The following is a 15,648-nucleotide window of genomic DNA, read 5'->3' on the forward strand; positions in this document are numbered from 1 at the left end:
GAATGCTACTTTAAAATAAAAAAAAAGACTAGAATGCTACTTTAAAATTTTTAACAATTGACTGATATTCTGTAAATATTAGATATAAAATAGTACCAATAAAAGGCAGGGCAATTTAACACACAATAATTTAAAAAATAAAGCTAAATTGGTATATGTTAGTTATTCCTGAAACGATGAAAGAGAAATGCAATAGTAATGTTGGTTTTGCCAAACTAGTAATATACATAGCTTTCAACAAATGTATACACTAGCATTTTGCAATGTTGGAAGTACACACTGCAGAGAAAAACTGTCTGAAGCATTTGAATAGGCAGTATTATATTTCAGGAAACGGAGAGGCCACTTACTCAAAGGTGTAAAATAAAACTGAACTGATGGCTAGATCTAGAAGGCTATGCAGTCAGAAAACCATCATATTAGATTATTGTTAAACATGCACAGTGCCCCCCAACACACATGCGTAATAGTACTTAAATGTATAAATGCCAGTGTGCAGAGAGAGTTAATAGCAAGAGCAGAGGAAAAAACTGAGAGCTTGAGTTATAATAAAATTAATTATTAAAATATATTTTAGCTTCAAATGCTTGCTAATATTTAAAACTCTTTACTTTTATAAAGTTGATGAGAAATGTTAAAAAATGATTTGACTTTATATTGCCTTTTGTTGTAAAGTCACACTTATTGGAAATGCTCTTTAAACTACTTTACACCTCTCAATAGAGATATTTTATGCAGAAGCTGTTAGTGTGATAGTGCTTCAAGCCCTGAAAATGCAATTCTTTTCATTCTAGCAGTTACTACCTGACAACTCACAGAAGACAGCTTCATTGTGCCTGATTTGACTTACTTAACAAAGAGGATCAAGTTATAAATGGTCTTATATTGATAAATTCTATTGCTGCTTTATGTTATCTTTGTCAAAGGAAGTTAACTAAAAATGCATGCCAGATCTATTATAGAATTTTTAAAATATATTTACTTTATTATTTATATTATTTCCCATACAATTCAGCTATGTTACAAAATAAGCAGTGTAATTGGATTGCTAATTGTTTCCTGTTCATTGAGAACATAGGCAAAAATAATATCCATTACCCTTTAATACTGCAGGTTATTTTCTAATATTAACTACTATTTACCCTTGCTCACATTTTCTTGTTGCTTTACTCGATTTCCTTGATTTCAATGTAAATCATGTCACCTCCTAACTATATTTTCATGGACACTTCTTTTTGAGTGTTTACAAGTATTATCAATTCTTTATTGAATAGACAATGCCAAAGAATGTTCAAACTACTGTACAATTGCATTCATTCCACTTGCTAGCAAGATAATGCTCAAAATCCTTCAAGCTAGGCTTCAGCAGTAGGTGAATAGAGAATCTCCAGATGTACAAGCTGGATTTAGAATAGGTAGAGGAACCAGAGATCAAATTACCAGCATCAACTGGATCATAGAAAAAGCAAGGGAAAAACATCTATTTTGCTTCACTGACTATGCTAAATAAAGCCTTTGACTGTGTGGATCACAACCAACTGGAAAATTCTTAAAGAAATGGGAGTACAAGACCACCTTACTTGTCTCCTAAAAACCTGTCTGCAGATCAAGAAGCAACAGTTAGAACCGGACATGGAACAATGGACTGGTTCAAAATTTGGAAAGGAGTATGTCAAGGCTGTATATTGTCACCCTGCTTATTTAACTTATGTGCAGAGTACATCGTGAGAAATGCTGGGCTGGATGAAGCACAAGCTGGAATCAAGATCGCTGAGAGAAATATCACCAATTCAGATATGCAGATGATACCATTCTAATGGCAGAAAACAAAGAAGACCTAAAGAGCCTCTTGAGGAGGGTGAATGAGGAGAGTAAAAAAGCTGGCTTAAAATTCAACATTCAAAAAACTAAGATCATGGCATTCAGTCCCATCATTCCATCGCAAATAGATGGGAAAAAAGTAGAAACAGTAGATTTTATATTCTTTGGCTCCAAAATCACTGTGAATGGTGACTGCAGCCATAAAACTAAAAGACCTTGATTTTTAGAAGAAAAACTATAACACATACAGTCAGCATATTAAAAAAGGAGGCACAGCTTTGCCGACAAAGGTCTATATAGTCAAACCTATGGTTTTTACATTCAGTTCAGTTCAGTTCAGTCACTCAGTCGTGTCCGAATCTTTGCAACCCCATGAACTGCAGGACACCAGGCCTCCCTGTCCATCACCAACTCCCGGTGTTTACCTAAACTCATGTCCATTGAGTTGGTGATACCATCCAACCATCTCATCCTCTGTCATCCCCTTCTCCTCCTGCCTTCAATCTTTCCCAGCATCAGGGTCTTTTCCAATGAGTCAGCTCTTTACATCAGGTGGCCAAAATACTGGAATTTCAGCTTCAACATCAGTCCATCCAATGAACACCCAGGACTGATTTCCTTTAGGATGGACTGGTTGGATCTCCTTGCAGTCCAAGGGACTCTCAAGAGTCTTCTCCAACACCACAGTTCAAAAGCATCAATTCTTCAGCGCTTAGCTTTCTTTATAGTCCAACTCTCACATCCATACATGACTACTGGAAAAACCATAGTCTTGACTAGATGGACCTTTGTTGACAAAGTAATGTCTCTGCTGTTTAATATGCTGTCTAGGTTGGTCATAACTTTCCTTCCAAGGAGTAAGAGCCTTTTAATTTCATGGCTTTTTCATTAGCCATGTACAGATGTGAGAGTTGGACCACAAAGAAGGTTGAGTGCTAAAGAATTGGTGCTTTCAAACTGTGGTGATGGAGAAGACTCCTGAGAGCCCTTTGACTGCAAGGAAATCAAGCCAGTCAATCCTAAAGGACATCAACCCTGAATATTCATTGGAAGGACCGATGCTGACGTTGAGTCTCCAATACTTTGGCCACCTGATGCAAAGAACTGACTCACTGGAACTGACCCTGATGCTGGGAAAGATTGAGGGCAGGGGGAGAAGGGGATGACAGAGAATGAGATGGTTGGATGGCATCACTGACTCATGGACATGAGTTTGAGCAAGCTCTGGGAGTTGGTGAAGGACAGGAAGCCTGGTGTGCTGCAGTCCATGGGGTTGCAAAGAATTGAACATGACTGAACAACTGAACTGAACAAATATTTTACAGTGTGGATATAAGAAAATTATTTGGCCAAGTCCTAAAGGTATCAGTCATATATTTAGAGCTTACTGAAAGGCTAATCTTTACAATTCCCTCTATAATAAAAAATTAAGTTAAAAAGTAGCTTGGCATACAATTTTCCCCAACACATTTATTGTTTATGTGAAAGAGTACTCAAGATACAATCTCTAAAACATCAGTACAATCAGATAGCAAGTACTGGGAAAACTGAGTTCTCTGGCCAGTAGTTTCGAAGGATAAGTGTGTCACAGAGGTAAGCAGAGTTCTTCACTGTAATACTTATCAGAACTTTTAATATAGTAAATTGCATTATGAAGACATAGAAAGACATATGTATGAAATAGATAATTTCCTAAATTTATTTAGGCTTTATTCTGAGAGCATCATTTAGAACTAGTATCTATCAGCAAACTAAAATAGAAAAAAACAAAAAATAAAATCAAACAAAAATATTTTAAATTTATTTATTGCAGTTGTTTTGATTTGGTTTGGTTTGATTTGCACCTGCATAACTGATTCAGTTCTTTACATAAAAGGGAACAGAATAGATAGGAACATAATTTTCCTAATGATATTGGACTGTTTGTCACCTATTTATTCTGCTAATATTCTTTCTTGAAATTTGTATTTTAGGTCGGTGCATAGCCTTGATTTAAGGAGGAATGAGGAAATGAAAAGCTGGAGAAGTAATGAGAAATTTTCTAATGACTTGTCGGTCTCTCTCCTTTCTTAGCATATTATAGATGCGACTGTGTCTAACAAAACTGTCAAAATATTTTCTATGGAGTCAGATGAGGGAAGGGTTCCTTAGAGAAGCTGGAATGATGAAAGTAGTTTATTTTCTTTAATAAATAAGTCAGTGTCACTTATATGTCTTATTCTGTTTAAGGAGAAAGTCGGACTCAAAACTTAAACATATGTTTATTCAAGTATATCTCATAGAAATTCAAGAATTAAATTAATCTGCCTTATGTAATTAAAATTCTAAGGGTGCTTATAATATAATTGAATTATAAGGTGCCCTGTGAGCTTTAACACCTTGAGGGAGAAAGCCATAAAACTAAATGGGTCTCTGGCTGACTGCAAAATGAATGAGGCCTCTATAATTCATTAACAGATGATGTCAACATCCTTAAAACTTGAATAAATAGTCCAACTTCTTAAGAACTTTTGTCTATTTCAATCTAAGTAAAACACATGTTTGACTTACTTGTTTTCTCTGGGAAAAACTATATGAGTTTTCCAAAAGACCCACATTATTTGTAGCTTATTTTTCCAAATTATTTTTTCCACTTCAGCTCAGATTTGCTTGTTTTTCCATTTCTGTTTTTCATTAGTTTTTAACATTTATGAATATTTCTTCAGGAAATGTTTAATAACATGAGTAAAAAACATAAACCAGTGTTTATATACCATAGGTGTATATGTGCATGTGTGCATGTATATGTGTATTTAATACAGTATTTTTATGAAGCTTTGTTAGTAAGGTCAAGAGATAAGAGACAGGAAGTGAGAATAAGAGAAAGGTTGAGACAAAGAGAAGGAACAAAAGTAAAACACACAGGACAGAGAATTACACTGTGGTCATTTTGAACCTTATTAGATTCTTTTTCTCACATTCATGTATTCATTTGGTAGAGGCAGACAGCTGACAAGACTCCCCATGATTGTTCATCAGTGTGTACTGCTGTGGATCTAAGAGGTAAAGGAATATGTCACAGGTATTTACTCAGTTGAGGTATTCTATCTTTATCACCAGAAGCATTTCTTAATTAACATAATACTTCACTGTAACATGATACATTCACTGTAGATATTGGAGACTTAAATATACCAGTGGAGAAGAAAGATTGATTTCAGATGACTGAAGGAATATTTTTAAGAAGGAACAGATTTGGTGAGGATGTATTGTGAAAACTAGTTCTTTCAGATTATTAGGTCAAAAACAAACCACACTTAATATTATATTTCACTTTTATCTTCTACTTTTCCATTTCTCATACCTCTACTGGATTAACAAACTAAAACCTTCACAGTCACTAAGGCTTTTCATTAAGATTCCATTTAATAGTATCAATATTCTGTTTTGTTTCTTGGAGAATCTGGTTAACGTTTCTTTCAAACAGGCATTAATAATCAAAGGGGTTTACATGTGGGCAGATTAGATTCAAAATTTTATACAGCAATGACAACACTGACTTGCTGTAGAAGTCTCAACAGACCTTTTATTCAGATGTGGCACATGCTTGTTTTCATTTTAATGGCTTTGTAATCCTTTTCTCTAACGTATAAGTGCTTGTCATTCTTTATTCCAAAGCATCATGAATCTATCTGTGCTAAATACATAAGGAATATGCTGTAATAGAGAAACAATAATGATCTTAGATGTCCTAATGCAGTGCCTTTAAAGAGATTTTACAAAGAAAACAGTAATTCTTTTGCCTGGGATAAATGAGTAACTGCCACATTTATCAAATTAGTCATAGGGAGTTCTTTTTTTTTAATTAACAATGTATGAAAATTGCAACTTAAGTGGAATTATATGGCATTAAAATGTATATCTTATTTTTCCTAGTCTTATAGTAGCTCATATGTCTAAAATAAGGATACCCTTTAAAATTGTATTGCTTAATGCAGGTATCAGTTAAATTTCTATTTCAGTTATTGTGAATGAAGTTATTTTAATTGTATCTAGAGGGATATCCTTGCTACGTGCAATCTTATTAAATCATATCCTGATAAAAGACTAGGTCTGTGCCAGAAATTGTAACCTTGATTGCAATTCAGACTTTTCTTAACTTTATGAGTGAAGCAACACACACACACACACACACACACACAGATAGTTACCTAATAAGTAGGTAGGTAGGTAGGTAGACAGATAGCTAATAGGCAGGCAGACATCGAGGATAAATTCAATTTACTTGATTAGTACAAAGTAAGCATCTATTGGGTTTCCCAGATAGCTTAGTAGTATAAAGTATGCCTGCCTGCCAGTTAAGGAGACAGACACAAGAGATGGGGTTTGATACCTGGGTAGGGGAGATCTCCTGGAGTTGGAAATGGCAACCCACTCCAGGATTCTTGCCTGGAAAATTCCGTTGACAAAGGAACCCGGCAGACTACAGTCCATAGGGTTGCAGAGTATGTCACGACCAAGCGCACACACACACACAGACAAGCATCTATTATGAATATTCAAAACTATCTAGAGGTACCCTTTTTGCTTTCACTCAGTATATCCACTGCTTTCTCCAGAAGGAAATCAAGCTTTTGCGTCTAACAATATATATAGATCATGCCTGGTTCTAAACTTTAAATAAACTGACTCTTATACATACCTTTGATTTTTCCATATCTTCTTGTTTTACTATTGTTTTGTTATAATCATCCATGCTATGTTGTTGTTCAGTTGCTCAGTTGTGTCTGACTCTTGGTGACCCAACGGACTGCATCCCACCAGGATCCTCTGTCCATGGGATTTCCCAGGCAAGAACACTGGAGTGGGTTGCCATTTCCTTCTCCAGGTGATCTTCTTGACGCAGGGATGGAAATTATATCTCCTGTTTGGCGGGTGGATTCTTTAATACTGAGCTACCTGGGAAGTCCCATTCATGCTATAGCCCACAGTTGATAGTTTTCCATTTTATTGTGGTATAATATTATATATACCTGCATATATATCTTAATATAAATAAGAAAAAAATCTGTTTATTCTGATGTTGAACACTTGTATTGTTTCTAATTTGAGGTAATTATAAAGACTGATATGAACAATTTTCTACAAGTCTTTCATTGCACATATGGATACATTTTTGGATATGGGATAACTGAATCTTAAGGTATACAGTTTATGTTCAGTAGCTATTACCAAACTGTTTTCCAAAAATGTTTCTATCAGTTTACTGGTAATGGCATGTTATTAGAGCTTTCCTTGCTTAACATCCTTGTAAATTTTGGTATTGCCAATAGGTTTAATTTTAGTTATTTTAGTAGGTTCGGTTCAGTTCGGTCGCTCAGTCGTGTCTGACTCTTTGCAACCTGATGGAACAGCAGCATGTCAGGCCTCCCTGAGCTTACTCAAACTCATGTCCATCGACTCGGGGATGCCATCCAACCATCTCATTTCTCTTCATCCCCTTCTCCTTCTGCCTTCAATTTTTCCCAGCAACAGGATCTTTTTCAGTGAGTCAGTTCTTCGTATCAGGTGGCCAAAGTACAGGAGTTTCAGCTTCAGCATCAGTCCTTCCAATAAATATTCAGGACTGATTTCCTTAGCAGGTAAACAGCAGTATCTACTGAGATTAATTTGCATTCCTTTAAGAAGGATGAGATAGAGCACTCTTTATGTACCATCTTATCACTTGAATAGCATGTTTCCTCCACATCATATTTCGTTGTCTATATTTTTTTGACTGATTCATATGCTCAGTTATCTGTTTGTATTATAGCCTTGAGAAGAGTCATTTGTCAATTACATATAATTCAAATATCTTTTCCCATTTTGTGGGCTTTCTTTTCTTAGTGGCATCTTTTGATAAACAGATGTTTCTAATTTCAGTGAAGTGCAACATACAAATTTTTTACTTGTTCTTTTTTGTGTCATGTTTAAAACATTCCCACACTCACAACCTAAAAGACATTCTCTTCAACACATTTATTATTTTATCTTTCACATTTTTATTATTAGGGCTCTAAAGTCTTTGTATTTGATAGTCAGTATTCCCACCTTCTTCAATAATGACTTTTGCTTTTTTTGTCAGTTTGTATTGCATAAGTTTCCCAATTTTTTATCAATATAAAGTACATACAAGTATGCAGCTCAATGAAGATCCCCTGGAGAAGGGAAAGGGTACCCACTCCAGTATTCGGGCCTGGAGAATTCCACAAACTGTATAGTCCATGGGGTTGCAAAGAGTTGGACATGACTGAATGACTTTCACTCCACTTGACTTGCCTCCTAACCAGGTTCTCCACACAACAGTATACTGACTCAAATTGTCTCTATGTTTCAAACTCACTAAATCAAAGCCAAGGTATCTTTTTTATTGTAGTAAGAACACTTAATCTGAGGTCTACCCTCTTAACAAAATTCTAAGTGCACAATACAGTATTATTAACTATAGGCATAATGCTGTACAGTAGATCTCTAGACCTTATTTCTCTAAAGTCAAGATAATCTCTAAAATATTCAGATAACTTTAGATGCATATTAGTAAGTGAAAGAAGCCCTGAAAAGACTATATACTATATAATAGCAACTATATGACACTAGAGAAGGCAAAACTCTGGAGACAGTAACAGATCAGTGCATGCTCCAGTCCAGTGAAGTCACTCAGTAGTGTCCGACTCTTTGCGACCCCATGGACTGTAGCCTACCAGGCTTCTCCATCCATGGTATTTTCCAGGCAAGAGTACCGGAGTGGGTTGCCATTTCCTTTGCCAGGGGATCTTCCTGACCCAGGGATCAAACCCAGGCCTCCTGAGTTGTAAGCAGATGCTTTACCCTCTGAGCCACAGTGCATGCTAAGGGCTTGGAAATAGAGTGGGATAGAAGAGGAAGAGATGAGCACAGAGGATTTTTAAGGCAGTAAAAATGCTCTGTGTTATATTATAATGATGGCTCATGTCATTATACATTTGTCTAAATCCACAGAATGTATAACATCTAGAATGAGCCCTAATGGAAACTACAGACACTGAGCAATTATGATATGTCAATGTAGGTTCATCAAGTGTAACAACTGTACCACTCTTGTGGTGCTTGTTGACACAGGGGAGGCTATGCATGTGTAGGGTTGGGGTATATATGAGAAATATCTGCCCCTTCTTTCAATTTTGCTCTGAACTTAAAACCGCTCTCAAAATATGAAGTCTTTAATTAAAATTGTAACTGAAAGCCGTTAAATAATTTTAATGGAGAGATTAACATGATCTAATGTACATTTTAATGGCACTTTTGTTGCTCTACGGAGTATGTAATTGAGGGGCCAATGAGTAGATGTAGAGAGGCTGTTAGAGCAGTAAACGTGAGAAATTTTTATCTTCTCTGCCAAGGTGGCAGGAGTAGAAATTGAAATACTTTGACATATATTAGATATATTTTGTATATAGTACAAACAGTAACTTTTTATGGATTGGATATAGGAATGGAAGAAGATGACACAGAATTAAGGATGTCTTTATAATAGTTTCTGCCATGAATAACTGAAAAATTTATGGTACCATTACAACCATGGCTGGGTGAATATATCTCTTTGTTCTAGTGTATACTTTCACTTTCTAAAGTGTTTCAGTTACAAAAAATTACAAACTTGGCTTATCTTTGGAGAGAATGGAGATGATAGCTGGCTTTGTATATGATTGAAGCATATAAGTAAATTCAAATGTAGTTTTACAAACATCACAATTTTAATACTTTAAGTAGGAAGTCAGATGTCAGATAAGTAGTAATATATGAACTGAACCCTTTCATTAAATTTTGAGATTGACATACTTTCCTAGGAAATGCTTGGGCCTTGCCTATTACTTTTGTGTGAAAAAAAAGTTCTAAGAATTTCTTAGAAAACACCAAGCTTTTTATGAGAATGATATTTTTTCCTAATTCCTCAATCTTCTGAGAATGGTGCTGCTAACAAAAAAATCATTAAAAGGCACATTTTTTCTTCTTTTTCATATGCTGATAAGATATGACAGGAAATAATATGCAATTCTACAATATTTGCTTCATTTCACAGCCATGCTACAACTTCAGGTATACCTCAAAATTACTTGGTAACATTTTATTCATCTTTTAAACTTCAGTTCAGTTGCTCAGTTGTGTCTGTCTCTTTGGGACCCTGTGCACTGCACCACGCCAGGCTTCCCTATCCATCACCAACTCCTGGAGCTTATTCAAACTCATGTCCATCGAGTTGGTGATGCCATCCAACCATCTCATCCTCTGCCATCCCCTTCTCTTGCCTTCAATCTTTCCTAACATCAGGGTCTTTTTCAATGAGTCAGTTCTTTGCATCAGGTGGCCAAACCATTGGAGTTTCAGCTTCAGCATCAGTCCTTCCAATGAATATTCAGGACTGATTTCCTTTAGGATGAACTGGTTGGATTTCCTTGCAGTCCAAGGGACTCTCGAGAGTCTTCTCCAACACTACAGTTCAGAAGCATCAATTCTTCAGCGCTCAGCTTTCTTTATAGTCCAACTCTCACATCCATACATGACCACTGGAAAAACCATAGCCTTGACAAGACAGACCTTTGCTGGTAAAGTAATGTCTCTGCTTTTTAATATGCTGTCTAGGTTGGTCATAACTTTTCTCCCAAGGAGTAAGGGTCTTTTAATTTCATGGCTGCAGCCACCATCTGCAGTGATTTTGGAGCTCAAGAAAATAAAGTCTATCACTGTTTCCATTGTTTCCCCATCTATCTGCCATGAAGTGATGGGACTGGATGCCACGATCTTAGTTTTTTGAATGTTGAGTTTTAAGCCAGCTTTTTCACTCTCCTCTTTCACTTTCATCATGAGGTTCTTTAGTTCTTCTTCACTTTCTGCCATAAGAGTGTTGTCATCTGCGTTCTGATACAGCTATCTTGATTCCAGATTGTGCTTCAGTCAGCCTGGCATTTCGCATGATGTACTCTGCATATAAGTTAAATAAGCAGAGTGACAATATACAGCCCTGATGTACTCCTTTCCTGATTTGGAAACAGTCTGCTGTTCCACGTCCAGTTATAACTGTTGCTTCTTGGTCTGCATACAGATTTCTGAGGAGGCAGGTCAGGTGGTCTGGTATTTCCATCTCTTGAAGAATTTTCCACAGTTTGTTGTGATCCATACAGTCAAAGGCTTTGGCATAGTTTATAAAGCAGAAGGAATTATTTTTCTGGAACTCTCTTGCTTTTTTGATGATCCAACGGATGTTGGCAATTTGATCTCTGGTTCATCTGCCATTTCTAAATCCAGCTTGAACATCAGGAAGTTCATGAAACATCTTGAACATCTGGAAGTTACTTAAGTTAAACTTAAGAAAAGGTAATGAAAACAAATTCTAAACTTGTTAAGATTTTATCTAATTAGCCCTAGGATTCCACAGATATCAATTAGAGAAATGATTCTCCAATAAATTGAAGTGTTCCATGATACAAGGTCACTGGGTAGAAAAAACAGAGGTCATAGTTCAGAGCTGCAGAAGAGGTTGAAATTTGAGGGTTAGGATAATGGAGAGAAAAGCATTACAAGCAAAAGAAGCTGGAGAAATTTGCATGCATGTGACCTTTTGTGTCTTTGGCCAAATCATAAGTTCTCTGCGCACAGGGTGAGACTCTTCAAGACCTGGGAGAAAACATCAACTGGAGATCACTTCTTCAAATTATAACTCCTCTAGCCCTAGTGAGGGCTTCCCTGATAGCTCAGTTGGTAAAGAATCTGCCTGCAATGCAGAAGACCTCGGTTCAATTCCCGAGTCAGGAAGATCTGCTGGAGAAGGGATAGGCTACCCACTCCAGTATTCTTGGGCTTCCCTTGTGGCTCAGCTGGTAAAGAATCTGCCTGTAATGTGGTAGATATGGGTTGGATCCCTGAGTGAGAAAGCTACTCTGGACACATCCCTACCAGGCCTCCAATAAATGCCTTGATGGAGCAATCTAATCCAACAGTAAATATACTGCTTGTAGGGATAGAACTCTACAATCTAAAAAAAAAAGAAAAAATCTAGTATCTCAATAAAACTGGCACACAAAAGGTGATAAAATCTCAATTACAAGTTCTCAAGACATGTGAAGAAACAAACAAAAAAAAGGCCATATTGAGGCAAAAACCTATCAATAGGATAAAACTAAAGACAGCTTATATGTTAAAATTAACATCCAAGGAATAATGATCAACATAATGAGTGAATATATGGGATATCTTAGAAAAATAAATAGAAGCTGTTAAGAAGACAAATGAAAATCCTAGAACTGAAAGATAAAATATCTAGAATTTAACTAAATAAAGTTAAAAAAAAAAAACACAACAGAACAAAAGATAAGTAAACTTGACGATATAGCAAATGAAATCATGGATGTGGAAAAAGAAAAAGATATGAAAAAGAGAACAGGTTTTTAATGACCTGAAGGGTAATATTATATAGTCTAATACAGGATCTGGAATCCAAGAATTAGAGGAGAAAAATTGTGGAAGAGAAAAATACTTGAAGAAATTTTACAGAATCAACTAAATGGAACATACCCTACATTTTAAAATATAAGTACCTATTTCATATAAAATAAAAAAGTATAAATATAGATTAAAGTGTGAAGGTTCAACTATATTAAAATCAGAGTATATATTTATAAAATAAAAATACATAGATATGTGGTAGGTAAAATTAAACACTGGAAAAATATATAATACACAAATAGTAAATATAAGAAAATTTATCTGCCTATGTTATCAGGCAAAGTATAAGTCACAAAAAATAATAACAGAGAGAAAAAGGTAAATTCCATAATAACGAAAGTACTTTTTAGCAGAAAGACATTAATATTAAATACATGTAAGATTAAATATATATCTTCAAAATAAAGAAGTAAATCAGATAAAAGTTGAAGATTTCAGCACAACTCTCTCAATAATTACTAAAAGAAGCAAAAAAAATAATCCTAGAGTTTAAAAAAAAAATTTGAAAAAAGACAACCAATCTAACCTTAATGGCTTTATAGAGCAATATGCCTAAAAGGCAATAGAGCAGGTATTCTTCATAAATGCATATAGAACATTAACCATCCTAGATCATTTTTTGATCCATATAAAAAGTTTTAAATAAATTTTTGCAGTCTTAAAATATTTACTTAACCCTAATAAAATTAATCTAGAAATCAATAGTAAAATATATATTAAAATTCTAAAATGTTTCCAAATTAAATAATGTATCTCTAAAATCTTCTTAAATAAAAAGAAGAAAGGAAAGGATAAAACATTTGAGTTGAATGAAGTATAAATATACCATATCAAACTTTGTAAATTACAGATAATACAGTGGCTTGAAAAATTATCATATTAGAAAACTTTAAAGCATTAAAATCAACAAAGTATACACATAAGATCTGTGCATTTTCATCCCTGTAAACAATATAGCATTCCTTGTGGGAGGATTTATTTATCTTCCCAGTACAGTATATTTTGTTAGTACTTGCTTGCTTTCTTTCCCTATATAATTGGTGTCTACTTGTTTACATATTTATCAACAGGGGACATAGATATTGTGTTATGTCTGTTCAGGGACAGAGATATTGTGTTAGTGCCTAACATGTGAACAGTTGGTGCATGCTTATCAAAAGGATAACTGGATTTAAATTAAAGAATTCAGAAAGTAATAACTCATACTGAGAGCATGAAAATAATGTCAGGCAGGCAGTTTTTTAAACAGCATTTCTTAAGCAAATGACTTGCATTCTTCTGGATATCAGAGGTTTTTAAAAAAAAGCTATAGACTGTGCCTTAATGAGTTTATAACCTAGCTGGGGATACTAATTACAGTAAACAAAAGTGTAAGATAAGAGCAACACAGTGGTCTACACAAAGCATAATGAATGCAAATCTATAGGCTTATCAGTCTCAAGGTTCATGCAATAGATTTTGCAAGTCTCATTAGAACTATTCACTGATACTACACTTTGGTGGGGGGTAGGAAGGGCACATGACAGGACTGCATTTCTCTAATCTCTTGAGGTTAAGGCTGGTCATGTAAATTATACCCATGTGCTTGATAGTGCTGCTGAGTTCCACTATGTCCTTACTGATTTTTTCCTTGCTGTCCATTACTGATAGAGGGGTGTTTATAGGTATCCAAATATTATGGTGGATGTATCTTTTCTCTTTTCAGTTCTATTAGTTTTTGCCTCAAATAGTTTAATGCTCTCTTATTAGGTGAATACATGTTAAGGATTGAGATGTCTTCCTAGAGAGTGGACCCTTTATCACTATATAATGTCCTTCTTTATTCCTGTTAACTTTCCTTGCTTTGAAGCCCACTCTGTGAAATTATGAAACCTGTTCCTGATTAGTGTTACCAGAGGTAGATGTTTCCGTAACCATTTACTGTGTATATATGTCTTTACATTGAAAGCAGGTTTCTGGTAGACAATATATAATTGAACCTTGTTTGTTGACCCACTGTGAATCTCTTTTAATCGGTAGATTTAGACCACTGCTATTGAAAGTGATTAGTGATGTATCTGGATTAACATCTACCACTGTTACTGTTAAGTTGGTTACTGTTTTCTCTTTTTTGCCCTTGTTCTTTGTTTCTATTTTTACCTTCCATTCTTTATCTGCCTTTTCTGATTTTAACTGAGCATTTTATATAATTCTATTTTCTCTCCTTCCTTAACACGAGTTATACTTCTTTTTTTTCAGTTTTGTAGTGGTTGCCCTAAAGTTTGTAATATATGTTTATAACCAATCCAAGCTATCTTTTTGTTACTAGAATTTTGTTTTCTTAGATTTTTTATATTTCTCCTGAAAGTCACTGTATCTTCAATTATTATATGCATTTTCTTATAAAATCTTTAGCCTCAAAATTCCTCACAATTCCGCACAATTATTGTATAGACCTAATCTGCTAATTCCAACATCTGGATTATCCATGCCTCTCCTATTGATAGTTTTATCTCTTTATTATAAGTTACATTTTCCAGTTTATTTCCATTTCTATAAATTTTATAATTGTATACTAGCCAGTGTTGATGGGAGAAGGCAATGGCAACCCACTCCAGTACTCTTGCCTGGAAAATCCCATGGATGGAGGAGCCTGGTGGGCTGCAGTCCATGGGCTCGCGAAGAGTCGGATACGACTGAGTGACTTCACTTTCACTTTTCACTTTCATGCATTGGAGAAGGAAATGGCAACCCACTCCAGTGTTCTTGCCTGGAGAATCCCAGGGATGGCGGAGCCTGGTGGGCTACTGTCTATGGGGTCGCACAGAGTCGAACACGACTGAAGCGACTTAGCAGGAGCAGCAGCAGCAGCAGCAGCAGCAGCAGTGTTGATGATGGAATACTGAAATTTGTCCAGGCAGACTGTTAATATGTAAGTGGATCATGTTAGTTAACTAAAGCCTTTTTTTCAGTTTTTGTTAGAGCAAGTTATTTTGATATTTTTCTTAGAATTGGTGTTCAGATCTCACTCTTGAAATATTGATCCTTATTCCTAAATTATGTTTTATAGGATATTTTATCCAACTTTCTAGGACTTGAATACTAGAACTTTATCCCATGTACTATGCAGTGGTTGTATTTTCCATTTATCTTTTTACTACTTTACAACTGTTGTTTCCTGTTAGGTTTCTTTAGGTCATAACGTGAACATGAGCAGTTTCAAGGTTAAATGGGATTTGTATTCACATTTGGGTTTTCCTCTTAGGCTCCCTATTTTCCAGCATCCTCCTTTTAATTATCAGTTACACTTTGATCCCTGAACTTTGAGCCCGTATGATTGATGTTTACTAT

General features: G+C 35.3%; 1 protein-coding gene and 1 non-coding gene across 4 annotated transcripts in view; one reads left to right on the forward strand and one right to left on the reverse strand.

Moving 5' to 3' along the window:
• Positions 1 to 15,648, reverse strand: part of EDIL3 (EGF like and discoidin domains 3) — a 1,139,470-nt gene that overhangs the window by 964,875 nt on the left and 158,947 nt on the right. The window lies entirely within an intron of this gene.
• TRNAC-GCA (transfer RNA cysteine (anticodon GCA)) lies at positions 11,557 to 11,629 on the forward strand. Its single transcript has one exon. It is a non-coding gene; the product is annotated as a tRNA-Cys (tRNA).

This window comes from Giraffa tippelskirchi, chromosome 6 (genome assembly GCF_054371585.1).
Source record: "Giraffa tippelskirchi isolate mGirTip1 chromosome 6, T2T-mGirTip1v1.2.pri, whole genome shotgun sequence".
Classification (NCBI taxonomy): Eukaryota; Metazoa; Chordata; class Mammalia; order Artiodactyla; family Giraffidae; genus Giraffa; species Giraffa tippelskirchi.